The following is an 18,287-nucleotide window of genomic DNA, read 5'->3' as shown; positions in this document are numbered from 1 at the left end:
ATTGTTGGAGGAGTTGAGGTGTTATGGGTGGGGAGTAGTAGTTAGGACAAAGGGCAGGGTTTGTTTGAAGTTGGGGACTAAGCCTATGCACAGGAGTGGTAGCCTACATATGAGACCTGGAGACTTGTAAAGGGAGGAGCGGGATGGGATTGCATCATGGGGGACCTGAAAATAATCACTTGGAATGTTAGAGGGCTCAATAGCTACCTAAAAAGGAATACGATGATGATGTACCTGCACAGGCAGAAAATAGACATAGCTCTAATACAAGAGACCCACCTCACCAAAGAAAAATTAGAGGTGATCCGGAAGAAATGGAAGGGAACGGTTGTTGGTGCAACTTATTCTGCTTACGCCAGAGGGGTGATTACCTGGGTATCATCACATGTCCCATTCCAGTTATTACATTCTACAGTGGAAGCAGATGGGAGGGTGGTGGCAATAAGGGGATTGGTAGAAAATAAAGAATTATGCATCATAAATACATATGCTCCAAATCAGGACACAGTGGCATATTTTAGAACCTTTTACAACAAAATGAGCATGTATCTGGGTGGAGCAGTGATTTGGGGGGTGACTTTAGCTGTACACTAAACCCGAAAGTAGATAGATCAAATAAAATAGATAGACCCACCTCGGCTGCTAGTGCGTTGCAGACACTGCTGACAGAATTTAGGTTTGTGGATGCATGGAGGCTGTGCCACCCGAAGGATAGACAGTATTCACATTATTCGACCCCACAAACTTTGCACACTAGGTTAGATTATATGTTTACTACACAAGAGCTAATGGCAGACATCATACAGACAGAATATAAAGTGAGGGTCCTATCAGACCACTCTACATTGGTCCTATATGGCAATACCGACCCCCAAGAGCAAGGATACCAACGTGCCGCCTCAGAGCAGAGGCACTCAAGGATACAATGTTTAGGGAGGACTTAAGAGAAGAAATAATAAATTACTTTGAGACCAATACTGGAAGCGTTAAGTCGGCTGGAACGCTGTGGGAAGCCTTCAAAGTAGTAATGAGGGGTGTAGCCATAGCTAAGTCCAAGGGACAACAAGGTGGGATATTAACAAAATTGCAGGAAGCGGAACAAGAACTAGAAAAAGAGTTGAGTCCGGGTGTAACACCATGGAGGACGCTGGAACCATACTAAGGCTGCAACAGAAACGTGCAGGACTCTGGGAGAGACTATGTAATCTAAATTATAAAAAGTATGTGGAAAGGCAACATGCGGTAGGAGATAAACCAGGGAGGGTGTTGGCATGGTTATACAAAAGTGAGACCCCCAGACCTACAATTAGAGCAGTGATGAGGGAGGATGGTAGTATAGTGGTCACCCAAGAGGGTGTGAATCGCGAATTTCTAGAGTACTATCAACAACTGTATGGGGATGAAGAGGGAACAGACTACAGAGAAATAAGGGAAACACTCGAGGACATAGGTACGCCACTAATAAGTGTGGAGGAGCGGGAGTATTTATATGCCCCGATAACCCTGGAGAAGCTAGAAGAGGTGGTAAAGCAGCTACCCACCTGCAAGACCCCGGGGGCTGATGGACTCCCTAGTGAATTTTATAAAATGTACAGAAGCGAGGTGCTTCCCCCACTACTGGCAATGTTAAATGAGGCATACGAAACAGGAAGGTTGCCAGAGTCCCTGAGAGAGGCGAATATCATACCGCTCCCTAAACCTAATAAGCCTGACAAGGATTGCAGACCTTTCAGACCGCTGTCGAAGCTTAATCAAGATAGCAAAATACTCACGGCGGTCCTGGCAAACAGAATGAAGCAGATCATCGATAAACTAATACACCCCGATCAGACTGGATATGTCCCAAACAGGAATATATTCAATAACCATAGATGACTACACCGAGTCATAGAACACACGAAAGGCAACGCGGGGGAAATTGCAATTTTATCATTGGATGCAATACAAGCCTTCAACTCCCGTCAAATGGCGTTGGCTGCTTACAGCCCTGACCAGCTATGCGATAGGGCCTGGCTATCTTAAATGGGCCAAACTGCTATAAAGTGCACCGCTAGTGTTAGGCAGAATCCTGTGCAGTTCCCTTAGGGAGCACTGCAGAAGATTAAGACTACATTTGAGAGCAATAAATCCGCTTTGGTATCAGTCTGTACCACAAAGATTTAGTTGGTAGCTGTGGCTGAGCAGTCAGACTTATCTCAAGAGGGAGATGAGCAGTATTCAGGGTTTACAGGGTTTACACAATAGGCCTACAATACTATGGCACAAGGAAACACTGACCAAAGCTTTGTATTCAAAAGTAGATATACATTTATTTTATACACTTCTAATAAAACACATTTATCACAGTCATCAAGCAAGTTAAATAAGTCAAAGGAAAAATATACACACTCCCTAGTTAAATTGTAGACCAAGTGAACCAGAGTGAAAACTGAGCAAAACGGCACAGTGAAAACCATACACAAAGAATACTCTATCAATTACTCACAAGGGAGGGAAAGCACAAGTTAAATAGAAATAGCTTCTTACACACCCTAGCAACACTTCCCATAGGTTTGTGAACCAGATTAAGCAAGACAGGGCATCAGTATAGGCAATACTTAAATGAAAACTGAGCAAAATGGCATTTCACAAGGTTTAGAAAGGGGAAAAAAGGGAAGTTATAAGAAGTAGGTGCACCAACACAGTTCTAGTTGAGAATCAATCTAAAGAAGGCAGTTCTAATAAATGTAGCCACAGTCAGTAGGCCTGTGCCTGAGTCAGTGTTACAGGACAAGGGCCCAGGAGCAAAATGTTCTTGTAGCTGCAGTTAAGTCTTTGGTTAACGATTTTGAAAAGGTGGATGCCGAAGTTGAAAGACAATGTTAAGAGAGAGGGGTGGCCAACGCAACAGGTAGGTAAAGGATTTAAAACACCTTTAGTGCTATCGCGAAGAAAGGGTGGCCTGGCGGAACAATGTACCTTTAAAATGAAGTGGCTCCTGCGGTGGTGGTTGTTCCTGGTAGTTCCTGCAGTTCGGGTGATCCAGCAGAGGAATTGAGGCTCTCGTCGTGGAGGAAGGTTTGAGTTACTGCACTACCCAGGGATGAAACCAGTTGCGGTGCTTCCTGACGAATGAACGATATGCTCCTTTAAATCGCGGTCCGGTTGGACTGGTGCCTGGCTATCTGGCCTCCGAGTAGAGGGTACGGGAGATTCGACCAAGGCAGATCCGGGAAGGCGATTGGCAAACTGGTTGGCCCACCAGCTCAAGGGAAGAAGGCTCTTGCAGATGAAGATTTTTCATCATGTGGAGAAATGTGGCGAGACGCTGCAGCAGGGCTTCATTGGTGGTTCAGTCGTTGCAGATGTCTTTGGCTTCTCTCCTCTTCGGCTTCTTAGTTCCAGTGGCGACGTCTTGCTCTTCCAGTCCTCAGGACCCTGCTTTTATGCAAAAAGATCCCCATTCATACAGCCTAGCTGTCACTCACACAGTGGAGTGGTCATCTTGCCGGGAGACCCTCCAGCCTATCAGGATAGAGTGTGACATGGGTTGCTGAGGCAACCCTGTCCAGGGGTCTTACTCCCCCTCTCACACAATGGACCCACCACAGACTCAGTGGCGCCAAAAGGAGGGCTTCTCGGCAGAAGCCCGCCAAAAGGATGAACAAACGATCCCCGGCCTGGGTTAGGAGTTTAGAGAAAGACACGAGAAAGAAGTTATATTAAAGTTCTGGCAAATAAAACCTATTGGAGTAAAGTTAATATTAAATGCACCGGCGGTATGTTAGAGGCTGTCAGAAAAAGTTTTAGCCTCAAACAATGGGAAAATCTCATAGGAAAATATTTGCGGTTGAATATTTTCGGTAGTGACCACTGCCACCAGCATGAAACCTTTGAGAGAGGGACTGTACGGTACCCTCTCGAAAATGAACATAAGGGAAACACTATTAACCCTTTTCAGTACCTCCATTGTAAGATGGTTTGTACTGGTTTAGTTCATAAAAATTGACTAGTAAAGTCAATTGGGACTTTACATGCCCTGGGAGACAGTAGTCAGTCCCAGGGTATGAAGTCTATGTTTGGGGGTCGCTACAACACCCCTGTGTCACTGCACTGAGGGCGCTGGCTAACACATGTGAATAAAAATGGTTCCTATAGGGTTGAGAAAATCCCATAGATATTAAACACAAAAATAGCCTAAACACACACAGCAAAAATGCCTAAGAGTGGGAAAAAGAGTCTCACTCTTATCAGGAAAAAAAGAAACAAACCCTTCAAATCCAGCAAAGCTGCTGGGGGACTCTATAGGTAAGGGAAATTAGCCATAGAATGAGAATTCTCCGTAACAGCTGGCCAGGGTTAAAACGGGAGCAATAATATCAGAGAGGTGGCAACTCAGTAGGGGTACTAGACAGGGATGCCCATGGTCCCCTATGTTCTATATCTTGGCACTAGAGCCCCTGGCGATATACCTAAGGCAACAGTATGACATAATAGGAATTAACATAAAAGGGGAGCAGCACTTAATCTCCTTGTACGCTGACGATATGCTGTTGTACTTGCGTTACCCGGAAGAAAACCTCCAATATATTCTGGAAGTGATGGAGCTATTTGCGTTGCTATCTTGCATAGCAGTGAACCTCAAAAAATCATGCATGTTTCTGCTGGGTAGGTACGTAGGGATCCCGCGAGACCAATTACAAGTCCTACAAATAGCATGGGAGGTCACCATGTTCAGATATCTCGGGATAGACATCTACCACACAGGGGAGGCAGAGCACCAACATAATACTGAGAAAGCGGTCAAGGGTATTGAAAATAGTATGAAATTCTGGGTAAAGCTCCCCTTAGCGATGATGGGAAGAGGGGCAATGCTGAAAATGGTAGTGCTCCCGAGATTGTTACATTATTTCGGGAACATACCTTACCTGATACCAAGGCCATTTTTTGCCAGGATACATAGCATTTGCAGGGAATTTCTCTGGCATGGGACAAGGAACAGAATTGCCCTTTGGAAATGATATGGTTGCAAAAATCGGATGTGAAGGAGCGCTCGGAGATGCGGACACTGGGATGGCAGGTGTGGCATAGGGCCTGTCAGATAATGGGGAACCCAACTCCGTTCTCCCCGAAAGTGCCACTTGTCGCATTGATGGGAAATGAAGGCCAATTAACCTCTTAAGTGCCATTGAGGTTCCCCCTCAGTGCCAATGGTTTTTTTTTTAAATCGCGGTATTCACCGCCCAAACCCGCCAGCATTTTCCCCCTCATTAACCCCTTAAGTGCCACCGACGAGCCGGCACGTCGGTGGCAACCTGGAGCGGTTTTTACCGACGAGCCGGCTCGTCGCTGGTATTTAAAGGGTTAAGAAAGACGATCAGAAAGCACTGGGGACCGGTAGGGATAGCAACAATGGGAGACATTTGGCAAGAGGGGAGGATAAAAGGATTTGAGACGCAGGTGGAGGAAAGTGGGTTGCATATAGGACAATATATCACATATCACAGGATGGTGCGGCGAATCCAAGAGACATGGTCTGAAATAGTATTCGAGGAGCACCGGACCCTGTCATAGAAATGATATATGATACGGCAGAAGGAGGGTACGAAAACTCCAGGATATACGAGCTGGTGATGTTCAAAGTGGGGAAAGAAGTGGTACAATTAAGACAGGACTGGGAGGGAGAAGTGGGCACCCCTATGAGTGATGGGATGTGGGAGCAGGCCCAAGGGTATCATAAGAAAGTATCAAGGAATGCTAGACTACAGCAAATACAACTGTATATAACCCACAGGGATATATGACGCCCCAGAGGATAGCTAAATTTAAAAATGCAGAACGACAAACATACTCTAAATGCGGCGAGGAAAACGCTGGGATGACGCATATGTTCTGGGCATGTCCAGAAATTGAGAAATTTTGGGGGGAAGTAGACCACAAATTAGAAGAAAAAGGAATACAGATAAATGTTGAAGTAGCATGGGCATGTCTGATAGGGGAGTTTCCCAGATCACGTAAACTTGAACATGTAAGTAAACTAAAAGATTTGGCATATATACTTGCGAAGCGCTGAATTGCTATGGGATGGAAGGCAAGTCATAGACCGAGGCAGGGGTGTTGCTAGGTCTGGAAGAGATCAGGGGCTATGCTAATGTCGGGACTGGCAGGACTCGGAGCTATCTATTATTTTGGTTGTTGCACCTGAGCTTCTATCCGGGGCTACAACCAAAAGACCCAGGGCTATAGACCCCTTAGCCCCCCCGCTAGCAACGCCTCTGGGCCGAGGATAGAAATATGGTGGGAAGACCTTCAGAAATGAGCAGAAGCTGAAACGGCAGTATGGCAGGAAGCTAGTAACAATGGAGGGGAAGAAGAAGCAGAAACCCTGACAGCTTGGAAACATCTAATGATTACACTGTTTGAGCCCACACAGAACTGGTCGAGTGGCCAGGACTCAGAAGAGAGTACAGCTGAGAGTACCTCGCTGCAATGTGAAGAAGCATAGCGTGAAGCAGAATAGGCTTGGGTGGGGGGGGAGGGAAAGGGAGACGCAGTAGGCATTGACTAAGCTGTTAAAAATGTGTAATATTGTAACACGTACTGCAAGTCTGGTTGTTGGTTTGAAATAAAACGAATAGATTTTTTTTTTTTTTTTAAAGGGTGAGTGATTGTCATTACACCAATCACAAGTGTTCTAGCCTCTCAAATCTTCAAGACTACAATTAAAACATCCAAAACCTGACTCTCCAGGAAGTGCAAGCGCTGTTCAAAAGCAAACCGATGAAAGTTACATTTGTAAATGAAATAGAAACTCAGTAAAACCTGTCCCTGTTATAATCCAGATAGGTATTTAACTTCATAAAGTGCTTCATAAATGGTTTGTCCAACATCTAGGTACTCTGATTATTATACCTCAGTTGATACTCAGTTAACCGAAATCTGAAGGATGTTAGCCAATAAGATAGCTCAGCCGGTTGAGCACTCATTGCTGCAATCTGTGCGTGATATGTAGGTTGCAGGCTGAATTCCGGAAAGTACAACTCAGCCTTTATCCTTTCGAGGTCGATTAAGGAGTACCGACTTTGGTTTGGTGATAATTGTGATAAATATGTTCTATGTACAGCGCATGGCCAAAAGCGCTATATAAATAACCATTTGACCATTAAATTAGGTATAGAATTTAGCATGGAGTCCTTGCCTCTCTGCACGGTTGTATCATAACATTGGCATACCATTAGGTAGTAATAGCTCCAGAAAATGAGGACTCATTAAACATCAAATGACAATTCTGCTATCGAACCTCAAAACACACAATACAATTCATGTTTGCTTTACTATGTAATTGGCTAGGTTTTTGTGATTTAAACATTTAAATATATACAGGAGAGATCAAATGTCCAGACCTTTGAGAAATAATGAAAGGTGTATTCTGTCACAATGCAGAAAGCTGCCGTACAGTAATGATTTCCCTACAGTTTGTGCATGCGTCGGCTGGATGTCACATACATTTTACTCTTGCAAAAGAGAAAAGTCCTTTTTACTCTCTTAAAATCACATTTGCTCTCAAAGTTTAAAAACGGGGAGTAAAATACTCCCACCTCAAAATCTTATCTGACGCACTGGTTCCAGCAGAGATTTAATGAGAGTTAAATGCCTCTCACAGTTGTAAGAATGCTTCCCATTCATGTAATTCGATCCCACTTTCAATTTTAAGCAATTCCCCACTCTTTTCGTTTGTGCCCAGTTCTTAAATGCATCTTTAGTTACCTCCTTGCCATTTGAAATTAACAGTGCCGGGTCTTTCCCATATGTTCTCCAATTGGAGTGAGTAAAGGGTAAATTTAATAAAGGCCAGCCCAGAGAGCTTAAAAGCCTCCTCACAGCCCATTAAATCTTTCAAGGCCTCCCTATAAACTAGCAATTCACCAGTAGTCAACAATTTAGCCCAATAAATTAGTATTTTCAGTGCAATAAGATAATTTATGGGGGTCAAACCCAGTTCAAAATAAACAGCATGGTTTGGTGCACTTTTAGGTAACAAGCATTTTCTCACAGTCCACTCCACACCACTCTACTCTACTCTACTCAGGAGAATGAACTGGCCTCCACCTCACAATCCTGAAAGGAATCCAGGCGCTCCTCTACACAAATCCAGGCCTCATTGTTAGTTCATGGCCAAGTGTGAAGTCCACAAGAGCACTCCACACAACAGGGGCTCCCACCACCTCAATACCTTAACAGGAGCGTCTCACCTTGCGCCGGCTTCCAGACTTGGGCATCAGCCTCTGATCTCAACACCTCAGGTCCACTCTTACTACTCCTTCTATGGCCCCCAGAACCCGAGGCGGGTGTGAGACAGCCCCTCGGCCTTGTGAAGGTAATGGGGTTGCCTGGACCTCTACTGCTCCTCACATGTTCGACCCACAGTACTCTGTCTCGCAGGTGCCATTTTGAATTTGACATGTTGCCGAAGTTCTTCCTCTCACACAGGGGGCCAGGGACTATCATGTTCCCCAAACTAGGCTGAGGGGTCTCCTGGGGGGTCCTTACGTAATTGCTGGGGGTCAGGGTTAGCAACCCCTCATCTGGCAGCATCAAAGGCTCCAGGAGGCGTCATGCTCACAGAGCTTGCAGGAAAAGCGTCTGTATGGCTTACCTGGATGGCCACACCCCTGAATAACTGACTTATTAACCAATGCCCATTGTATTCGTTTACAGTGAGGTTACTTTCTAAAGGGATAAATGCAGTAATGCATTGCTATCAACCATGCCGGACTGCCATTTAATCAGAAGTACAATCCGATGATGGTCATTGTACAATTCATTCACAACATAAAATACTTGATAAGTGGCCCTTTAGTGGCAGGGATGCAAAAATAATATTGAGTTCCCCCCCGGTGGCCTCTGAAAATATAATTACCTATGCTGTCATTAGATACTCGACCATTGATAGAACGCAGCCCCCACTCCAGAAACCATGTGTAAGATGTGAGGCCATTTGAGCAAGTGCATGGGGAACCTATTTTTAGACTGAAATACCCCAACCACAATTAACCATCCCCATGTAAGGCATTCCCTTAACATAAGATCATCCATAAATTGTTCGAAACTTGATACAGCACCACCCTGATTCTCCTTGATCTGTCCGCAGCTTTCGACACCGTCAACCACAACATCCTCATAAAGAGATTAGAAGGACTAGGGATAACAGACAACGCCCCACTATGGATCAAATCCTTCCTAACAAACAGAACCGAAACGTATGGATGAAACCTTTTATATCCAAACCTAGAGACTCCACGTGCGGAGTACCACAAGGATCATCCTTCTCGCCGCTTCTATTCAACATCTACATGTACCTATTAATCAAACTCATCAAAAAACACGGCCTCACATGCTACAACTACACTGACGATACTCAAATAATCTTCAACATACAAGACACCCGAGAAGAAAACACTACGCTAGAGAATTGCCTTCGTGAGATATTCAACTGGATGAACCTCAACCACCTCAAAATCAACCCAGGCAAAACCGAGATAATGATCGTTTCAAAAAAGGGAGGAGACATCAGCTACATCCCCTGGCCAAGAGAGCTTGGCACCACACCAGAACCTTCATCAACTGTAAAAAACCTAGGGGTCCTGATGGATAACAACCTCACTCTAGAGCCACAAGTAAACTCTCTACTCAAGAAATGTTTCTTCCTCCTGCGAGCAGCAAAAAGGATCCTACCGTTCCCGTTGTTCGCCAACAAAACACTCACCATCATCGCTCTGATCATGTCCAGAGTAGACTACGCCAATAGCCTATCCCTGGGCATGCCCGAACAACTTCTAAAAAAACTACAACGCATACAAAATGCAGCAGCCAGACTCCTCCTCAAGGTACCCAGAAGAGAACACATCATACCCGCGCTAAAAATACTACACTATCTGCCATTAAAGCAGCAAATAAAGTTCAAGTCCATGTGCATCACGCACAGAGCAATACACAAACAAGGCCTAGAATTCCTTAGCGATAAACTACGCCTACATCAACCGACAAGAACATTGAGATCAAGCACCGACATCCGCCTCGAACCAAAACCCTATAACAGAAAAAAACTTGGAGGATCCGCTTTCTCTCACCAGGCAATGAAAACCTGGAATGACCTACCTAAGAATATACGGAACACAACAAACCACCTAGCATTCAGGAAACTCCTCAAATCATTGCTCTTCACATCGTAACCACAACAGCGACGCACTAGAATGCCCACCCCATTAAAACAACACAGAAAATAACACCAACCTCGGCCACTCTCAAATGGACAAACATTGAACGCAAAGAAACGACTACACGACAGACCATAAGATATCATTGGAAATTGCCACAAAAGGAGACCTCCAGAGACTGATCACATACTCAGACCCAGACAAAAGCCTAAAGGTCTGACCCACTCCCCCGGATGTACCATATCCAAAGCAGTAGACGCATTTAGATAGAAGGTTTGAGAGGAGTCCGCTACACCAGCCCCAGCACCCAAGGAGGAGAATAGCCACCCAACCCACATTAATCAACCCATCAGCATTAGAACACCTACAGAGCTAGCTAGAATAGAACAGTGAGGAGCAATCATAACACTTACAAAGCGCGTTAGAACAGCACAGGGAGCGCCCCACACAAACCAAATCCTGCCAGGCGTAGCCCTTTGCCCACCCAGATGAAATTGGGAGGATTGGCGAGTGCCACACTCGGACAGATTTCTGAACTCCTGTTAACCTTCATACAACCGACTAACAAAAAACTCAGCATTTCTGCAGACTTATCTCACTCAAAAATCTCACACAACCATCGCTCGCACAACAACCCGCACGCACTTCACACCACCGAAACAAAACATAAGCAACATCAACAGCACACGAGGACTGACATCGATCCAATACTCGCACCGAAGCTCAGCACCCGGTGTATACCGAGTTGAAGCTGCCAACAGAACACCACTCCTCTCACTATCCTACTCCTGCTTCACCTACTAACCCAACCCACCTTATCATTTGCAGATCCGCCAGAGCGCCTGGTAACCAACTCCGTTGGTGACGGTGCGCGGTACAAATACCTTTAACATGTAACATAAACTACCTATGCCATTCTGTTTCACAGGGTCATTATAGAAATGTGCTTCCATCATTAATTTCCCATTACCAAAATCAAGTTTCAAAGCTTTAAAAAAAAATGAAGTTAGAACGAATAGTAGAAATGGAGCAACTTAACAAGGTTTTTATAAAAATTGGCAAACCTCTGTAGGGTATCCCTATGAATGTCTAAGAAGCTTTAGTTTGATAAGTATGATACTCATCCAACACAACCTCATCACTGGCACACATTTCTTTGAAAAGGATACTTCTGCCAAAAATTGGTTGTTTCAACAGTCATTAGTCTGGGACCTGGCCCTGCAATGTTCCCAAATAACAACAAAAGTGAAAACCAGGCAGTCGCTGCAGGCACAAAACTAGGCCCATGGTGCTATCCAACTCCAGGGTTGGTGTAACCTTAGACAGCTCCACTGCGTCAACCGGAAAAGCTGACCAATCATGTAGCCAATCCACCTCCTCAAGTGTAGAGAGAATTCTGAATCTGCTTTCACTAATAATTGACCGTGAATTTGACTTTGCTTTGGAAGCACTCTCAAGCCAGTTGCACCCTGAAGATAATTGTGTGCGGCAAGTTGGAATGATCAGGCGTAGATCATTATCAATGTTTTTGTTATGTGTTCTCTAATTATAAGCCAGATACAGTGGCCCCCTTTGTGAGATGCAGCTTGGGATAAGTGGGGAAATGGAGTATAGGGGTTAAAAAAAAAAGTATAATGAAAGCATCGTCAATGTCTTGTTAGCTGAATGTACAGACAAATTAGAGTTGATTACGTAAGCCGCAGCTCTAGAACTGGCGACAAAACCCTGTAATGATTTAGGGGTATTACCACGCAGCCTACCCTTCTAGCCATTATCATATCTTGTGGGTTAACACTAGATCCTAACAGGCTAGTGTTGATCCAATGAGCAACTTTGTTTATTGGGGAGGCAGTGGTTTTCCTGTCGCCTTCAGGCAGGAGGTCAACCCTACAATAACTCTCACCAAGAGGAGCGGAGCTGGGGGCAGATTAAGAACCCCTTGCTTACCCAGGCTAGGACTTTCACCTAGCATCAAGTTGGGAGTATAGATGTTTGAGCCACTCAACCCAGCATTTACATCAGTACATATATTTGCCATCACCCTCATTGGTACACAGCCTTTTCCTAATCCAATTTACAGATGTATAGGGTCATTTGGTGCAGGTAACAGTTTGGATACAGTCGCAATTGATATAGCCTGACTCATAACCACAATTATCAGTTTGTTCAAACATACTATAGGTTTTAGATGTTACTGCTTTTTTTAGATCTCTTAAAATATCGTCCATTATTAAAAGTGAGATAAAAAGTTTTTTTTTAATCTTTTGATAAAAAGTTCACGATTCCTTACCCGTAATCTTCATTAATCCTCATCTAGATTGTCCTTGCCAGAGAACAAAAGTCACAAGTAACAGCGCAGATTGCTCTTCACCGCGGGTCATTGGTGCCACTGGAACAGCAAGAACAGCCCGTTCAGGCCTCACGGTCCGCTTGGCCCTGAGTGCACAGCTAATGAGCATGAAGATGAAAGAATGTGGCTGCATGCAGCAACATCCTGCCAGCTAACATCACCAGTACCAGGTTCACAGCCAACAGCAACAGCCCACTCCAGCTTCCCTCTCCACTCTGCTCGGCGCCAGGAGCATGGCTAATAAGGATCAACACGTAAGGATGTGGCAACGTGCAGCAATATTCAGCCAGCACTGACAGCACCAGGCTCCCAGCCAGCAGGAACAGCCTGCGTTGGCCTTCTGCTCCACTGTCCATGTATACAGATCTTGGTAGAGGTAATGAGTTGGTATTTATGTCAGTGGTGGATGATCTTCGCAAAGTAGGTTATCGGAGCAATACCACAGCTAAGAACTACCTAGACCTCTCTCCCACTTTCGACATAGCAGGCCACTATTTTCATGTCAGCCACTTGAACAGATTGGTATCAGGTGAGAGGCGCAGAGAGATTTGGGAAAATCACTCCAAACTTTACATTCTTTGGCCCGCGCTTTATCATTGTATGCGGGCCACTTAGTGCTTTGTTCTGCGGATTTCATTCTTTAATGTACATTCGTCCTGTCTAATGTACCTTAGTGAATAGTTTGGCTTCTCTACATAACTAACTGCTGAACACAATATCGAATTAATGCAATACACAACCTGCATGCGTACTATTGACGCATGAATATACACCAACAAGCTAGAGTGCAATACTTCAAAAATGGCAGTGATGGTTTTGGGACCAACTGCCAATCTGTGGAACACCTCTCATTGGCCTTCACTGATGAGCACCTGCCCAGCACCAAATGCCCATGCAGAAAAAGGGATCGTAATTTAAGTAACATTATCTCTGAGACTTCGATAAACTGATTTTACCAGCTTTGATGACCCAGGAGAATGTTTCCTTATCTAGACTTTCCTATATGAAATATTTTAACATAATAGAACACCCAGTGGCTGCATGGTTCTGGTGTGCCAAAGTGGTGATCGGTGCTATCTGAACACATACCTTCTTTGCTAGAAAAGAAACAAGAGTTGAGGTACCTGCGCACCTGACAAATAACCAAGTATTGCAGTAGCAGTCCTAAGGAAGCCCTCCCACATAGTTTTCCTGTCAGAAGCTCCTGAAACACTATCTTTTCTGGGCTAAAGAAGATATTCCCGTTGTTACAGTAGATACAGCTAATTTTGCATTTGGATGCTCCAGGAAGTGGATGGAATGAAGCACAAGTTGCCTACCCATGCCATGATCTGCCTTAGCGTGTTGAAGAAGGCCGGAAGCTATAATCTGTATCCTAGCCACGCACATTTAGCACCATTTAGGAGCTCAGCATGCAGAAACATGAACAATGCATCCTTTATGTATCATATTTAAGAAAAAAAAGTTTCTCCAACCATGATCATTGCAACAATTCATATGAAATACCCAAAATAAAGGAAGACTGCTTTTCCTGTCCCGTTGGATTCTGAGAGTCCCTTTCTCAAAACGTGTTCCTGCAGCAGTTCCTTCACTTGCATCATTAACAGTGGTGCGCATTCACAAAGGGCATCATTCAGTTGAACTTGTTGTTGTGGCCTTACAAACAACAGGATGCTGTACTTGGGTTCTAAATGTCTTTATTGTAAGACAAACGTAGGTTGCCTTAACTGAGGGCAGGCATTTACTCACAGTTCAGCTTAGTTCACTCTCAGTGCTTCCCAGCTAACTCACTGTGGGAAGGGTGTGCACAACGACGGCACGCTAAAAGCTTCTAGGGCCCCCACGTAGCCTCCTGTGGCTGTGGACTTACGCCCTAGAAGCTGTGGTCCCAAGCTCTGCAGGGCCTGAGCTTGTTGGCTCCTGATCAGGAGCAGCGCCGTTCCGCGACCAGCTCTGCTGCCGGTGCGCCAACCTTGGCGGGAGCGTTGTCCCGTGGAGCGTGGGCTCGCGAGATCCCGTTCTCTCGAGATCTCGCGAGAACACGCTCCCGCACGTCACGTGATGTTCCCACACACCTCCTTTGCTGGCAAAAAGGATGGAAAGTCATTCCATGACAAAGTCTGCAAACTTGCTGGGTTTTCTTCTCTCTCTCTGGGGTCTGCTTAGGTCTGGACATGGGGCAGGACTGCTGGAATACTCTTGGGGGTTTGCAGGTGATTCAGGTTCTCCTCGTCTTGCTCTTCACTGTGACTCCCTGGGTGGATTAGGAGAGTTGGGGCTTGATGACTCGTTGCCGTAGTGTGACTCGGAGGCATCACTTTCTGAGAGGCAAGGGTTTTCGGATGTCTCCTGGCGGTCTTGATTTTCTCCTGCTTCCCAGTGTGGCTGTCCGATGGATCCTGTCCTGTGGTACACGGCCACCCTTTCTAAATTCCATTTCCTTCCGTCACTGGTGCAGATGTGGTTTGACCCTTTCTCCAGGACTTCTATGGGGCTGCTGTACCTGGAGCCAGTCGCAGTGTCTTTGTGGGGAAGGCGTATCTTTACCAGGTCGCCTTTGCTAACTGCTGTGTGGTGGGCGGCTCTACGCAAGTCCCCTTGAGCCTTCATGGCTTCTTTGTTGTGCTGCATGCGAAAGACCACGTCATCCATGTCCATGTCTTCGTCAGCCCTCACTTGATGGAGCCAAGGTGGTACCAGTGTGGATGCTGCCCTTCTCCCCCTCAGCAGATGGAATGGTGAAACACCGGTGACGGCGTTGGGGGTGATGTGGTGGGCTGCTACGGCTTCCTTGACTGTCTTGTACGGGTCTAGGCCCGAGGCATGCCCCAGTTGTAGCGCCCCTTTGATGAAATGGTTTGCCCGCTCAACCAGGCCATTGGCTTGTGGGTGGTAGAGACTTGCTCTCCACTGTTGAATGTTGTGGAGTTTGAGAAATTTCTCTATTTCTCGAGAGAACATCTAGACTCCGTTGTCCGTGACAATTTCTTCTGGGAGGCCTTCCCGCTGGAATATGGCAGTGAGAGCTTCGATGACTGTGCTTGTGGTGATGTCTGAAGTGAAATCGACTTCGACCCATTTGGAGAAATAGTCGACCGTGACTATCCCGTATTTGTGTTCCGGGGGCATGCTGTCTAGGGGCCCAATGAAGTCCAACCCTAGCTTGCGCCACACTCCTTTGGGGACTTCGGTGGGCAGCATGGAGGCTTGCCTCACTGTTAGGCGCTTGTCACTGTTTGTGCATTCATGGCACCTTGCGACCATTTGTGTATGTCCTGGTCCATGCCTGGCCACCAGTAGGCGTTGCGTATCCTCCGTCTGTTCATGTTGCATCCCAGATGGCCCGAGTGTGCTCTGCACAGTATCACTTTGCGAATTCCGCTGGGCGGAATGACTTGGTCGCCTCTGAGAATGAGGCTGTTCATGGTGGTGATTTCCTCATTCACCTTCCAGTAGGGGCGAAGGCCTTCAGGGATCGCTCTTTCGTCGGGCCACCAGTCGCGGACCCAACTGCTACGCGCCGTAGGGCATCGTCCTGCTCGAACTCCTCCTGCCAGTGGCGCTCACTCAGGTCCATGTACTCGTCGTTCCTCAAGTCGCTGATGGAGGCTACGACACATTCATCTTCCAAGAATGTGGTACCAGGGGAGCTCTGGTTCAGGAGCCTTGACATGCAGTCCGTTTGTGCGTTCCTCCAACCCGCAACGTGGGCTATCTCATATGTATATTCCTGAAGCTTGGCGGCGATCCTGGCCAGCCTCGGGGTGGCAGTCCTAGTGCCGCCCGGGCTCAACATGTGAATGAGGGGTTTATGGTCAGTGACCAGCCTGAATTTCGTGCCCCAAACATAAGATTTGAAGTAGTCGACAGCCCAGGCACATGCCAACATTTCTTTTTCAACGGTGGAGTAATTTTTCTCCGACGATGATAGGGCTTTCGATGCAAACGCCACGATATTTTCAGTGTCACCCTTTTTCTGGGTCACGGTGGCCCCTAGCCCGTATGCGCTGGCATCCGTAGTAATGCAGGTGTCCCATTCAGGGTTGTACGGTTTGAGGCATGGTGCGTGTAGAATTCTTCTTTTGATTTCCTCGAAAGCTTCATGTTGCTCTGGGCCCCAGGAGTAGGCTGCCCCTTTCTTCAGGAGCTTCCTCATGGGGGACGTGGTCTCGGAGAATCTCGGGACGAATTTAGCATAGTATTCGGCTAGGCCCAGGAACAAGCATAGTTCCTCCCTGGACATCGGGGCCGGGGCATCTGTTATGGCCTCCATGAGGTTCTTCTTGGGGCTGACCCCTTCACTTGAGATGCAGTACCCAAGGTATTCTACCTTGCTCACTCCAAAAATGCATTTTTCGTGGCGTAGATGAACGCCCTCCTCTTGAAGCTTGCTCAGGACTGCCCTGAGTGCTTTGTCATGGGTCTCGTTGTCCTTGGCATACACAAGGATGTCATCCTGGAAAAATGAGACATTTGCGAGTCCTTTGAGTAGAGAGTTCAACATCCTCTGGAATGCGGATGCTGCCGACGACAACCCAAAAGGCATGCGGGTATATTGAAAGGTGCCGAAAGGAGTGATGAACGCTGTCAGGGGGCATGAAGATTTATGTAGGGGAATCTGGTGATAGGCGTCACGCATGTCCAGCTTCGAGAAGATTGCCGCCTTTTTCATCATGAGGACAATTTCGTTAATGCTGGGGAGCGGGATGCTATCCATGACTACCTCTAGATTCAGGCTCCTCAGGTCGATGCATATCCTGAGGTCATTGCTGGATTTCTTTTTGGCCAACACCACTGGACTCAGCCACTCTGAGGATTCCACAGTCTCAATGGTTCCTTCTTCGATCATCTTCCGAAAGTGGGCATCTAGCGCGGGTCTCGCCATGGCAGGCACCACCCCGACTTTGTGTTTCACGGGGACCGCATTGGGTTTCAGGCGAATCTTGTGGACAAAGTTTTTCACTTTTCCAGGTTTCTCGGAAAACAGGCTCGGGAAATTCTCCTTGAAATTTTGCGCTGCTCCTGAGGAGACCATGAGTACCTGTTCCGGAGTGCTGGAATCTAGTTTTATGCTGAGTTTGTGTTGATCGTCCCATCCCAACACGGCTGGGCCTTCGGATGAGAAGTACACTTTGGTGGTGGTAGACCTTCCTTTGAAGTCGATCCGGGCTCTGATGTAGCCTAGGAGGGTGACAGTTCCACCTCCAAACACCGTCGGTGATTGCTTGGTCGACCTGATTTCTACTTGTGCTTGTCCCATCATCTCCTTGTACGTGTCGATGGGAGGGATAGTGAAGTCAGATTCCGAATCTGCCATGACACGTGTTTCCATCCCGTCCACCTTAATGGTGCAGTGAGGCTTTTCCCTCCTGGCATGGGAGGCGTTGACCATGATGACTATGGATCGGTCTCGTAGTTCGTCATCATCGCTTGAAGCACAGTCGCCCTCGACGCGGGAAATGGTTTTATCCCCCCATGTACATGCCGGGGCCACGTGACCAATGCGTCCGCACTTGGAGCACTCCTTATTCCTGGCGGGGCAGTCGCGATCATTCGCCATGTGCTTGGTGCGGGTGCATCTATAGCATTTCGGCACTTCCTTCTGCCTGGGGCCTTTGTCTCTGGGGCTCTCGCGGGGATGCTTGTCTCTGCGCCCTCTCCATTGTAAAGCCGCAAGTTCCGGCACGGGCAGGTGACATCCCGCCTCTTTGCGTCTGCTGGAGGTTTCTTCTTCCGCCCAG

At 46.7% G+C, this 18,287-nt stretch overlaps 1 protein-coding gene across 2 annotated transcripts in view; it reads right to left on the bottom strand.

Annotated features, from left to right (window-relative positions):
• Positions 1 to 18,287, bottom strand: part of ANO7 (anoctamin 7) — a 1,967,083-nt gene that overhangs the window by 1,471,560 nt on the left and 477,236 nt on the right. The window lies entirely within an intron of this gene.

This window comes from Ambystoma mexicanum, chromosome 10, assembly GCF_040938575.1.
Source record: "Ambystoma mexicanum isolate Mex_15411 chromosome 10, UKY_AmexF1_1, whole genome shotgun sequence".
Lineage (NCBI taxonomy): Eukaryota > Metazoa > Chordata > Amphibia > Caudata > Ambystomatidae > Ambystoma > Ambystoma mexicanum.
Note: the sequence above shows the minus strand (reverse complement) of the source record. Positions and strands in the feature narration are given on the sequence as shown.